This window comes from Ursus maritimus, unplaced genomic scaffold (genome assembly GCF_017311325.1).
Source record: "Ursus maritimus isolate PB19 unplaced genomic scaffold, ASM1731132v1 scaffold_23, whole genome shotgun sequence".
Taxonomy (NCBI): Eukaryota; Metazoa; Chordata; class Mammalia; order Carnivora; family Ursidae; genus Ursus; species Ursus maritimus.
Window position 1 is genome coordinate 42,125,756 of NW_024424786.1, and position 2,141 is coordinate 42,127,896.

Genomic DNA, 2,141 nt, shown 5'->3' on the forward strand with positions numbered 1-2,141 from the left:
AGTGGAGACTGCAGACAGTGTCCAGTATTTCAGAACCAGTGACAGCCAAAGAGGGACCCTGACACACTGGCAGGCTGACAGGGAGTGGTTCTCACATCAAGACTAGAGTCTGTAAAGCATGCAAGGCTCCCCATGCTGTGCTAAAATGCATAGTTAATTGTGTGGCTTGCCTCAAATGTACTCACCTTGTCCTATGTGTAACTCACCAGCCATGACTGATTGACTCTATTTTCCAACATTTAAATTCATGGAAAAAAATAGGGAGATTTCCAGTTCAAGACAGCAGAATAAAACCTGAAATCCACCCATCCTTCTCAAAAGCATTAACATCGGAGAAGAAAAATAAATGTTAATGTTAAATGCCACACAAATATGAAAAGAGAATTTTCTGTGTAGGTTTGAAATAAACTTCTCTGTGAAGGGGGAAAAAAACAACCAGGAAGAAACCCACAGCCTGGGATGGGATCTGAAGGCTTACATCTTAGCCAGGAAGTGGGCACACAGCCAGACTGAATGCACAGGGCTTGGGGCCAGGTCCTCAGTCGTACTCAGCCCTGGAGAACAAAGCTGAGAGTTCCCCATGACTGAGGCCAGGTCTCCACCAGCAGCATGAAGCAGGGGGCCAGAAATGCCTTCCCTGCTAGGTCACAGGTGGGGCCAACCCAGAAAACAGGAGTACAGAGTTTGGGAGGAAAGGAAGTACAGAGGGGAGCAGTATACTTTGTGTTTTTGTTTCATATTCAGCAGGAGGATAGAGATATTAATCAGCTTTTTGCTGGAAAAAGAAATTTATGTATGACTGTTAAAAATGTAAGGGGAACTACTAAGAACAAAAACAAAGTGTGTAACTTCCAAAACAATCGTAGAGGAGAAGGGAATAGCAGAAGGAAAACTCAGTTAATTCAACAGAAGACAGGAGAAGAGAGGGGGCAAGAAATAAAGAGAAAGGATGCTAAATAGAACACACGCTGTAATATGGCAAGTATAACACTTGGTGGCAATACCAATAAATGTAAACGGGTCAAACTTTTTTAAAAAGACAGACACCAATGGGATTAAAATAAAACAAAACAAAATGAAATTTAATTAGATGTTTTGAAGAGGCATTCCTGAAAGAAAAGAAAGATTGGAAATAAAAAGAGAGAAAAAAATACCAAATGCTAATAGAAAGAAAGCCTATGTAGCAATAGCAGTATCAGAGAACCTAGGCCTCAAGGCAAAATTGATACAAGAGACTCAGAGAAATATTTCATATTAGAAAAAGGAACAATCCATCAAGAAAATACCCTTTAAAATATGGCTCAAAAAACATGGTTCAAAATTGGTTCAAGGAAAGAAACAATCATAAAAGAAACGGAAACCTTGATCAGATCACCCCTAAGCAGAGGCCCCAGGTCCGGATGGCCTTACCATGAATTCTAGCCATGCTTCAGGAAGGGAGCATTTTAACCCTCAGCAAACTCCTGCAATGAATAGGAAAAGGTGGAAAGTGATTATGTCATTTTAATAGAACTGGACAAGATCCCCTGGAGAAAATGTAATTATAGGGCACCCTCCCTTATGAGCACTGAAATAAAAACCAACCCAGCATTACAATGAAAGAATAATACAGAAAAAAGGTTTGTCCCTGGAATAATAAAAAATGAGAACAGCAAACACTTACATAGCACTTACTGTATGCCAGGCCCTGTTGTAAGGCTTTACAGAGATTAAAATATTTAGTCATCGCAATGATACTACGAGGTACAAAGAAGTCAAGGAACTTGCCAAATGCCACATAGCCGGCAGGGAGTAGACCCAAGATTTAGTCCCAAGTGGCTTCAATCTGTTCTCTTAGCTGCCTCACTCTGCCCCCCCTTTAGGTCAACCATAGTTTAATAGATTAGAAAAAAGATTGATGTAATTAAGAAGAAAGAAGAAAAACAATACAACCATCTGAGATATAGAAGAAGTATTCAATGAAACTGAGCACCCCATTCATGATAACACTGTGCCTTGGAAGGGAGTTTCCTTAGTATGATCAAGGTCTCTACCAAAAGCCTCAGCAAACCTCATATTGAAATGCCAAGACAGTTGTCACACTTAGGCTCGGTCTTAAGATAAGAAACGGGTTAGAGTCCTCTGGAAGTTTTCCCTTCCTG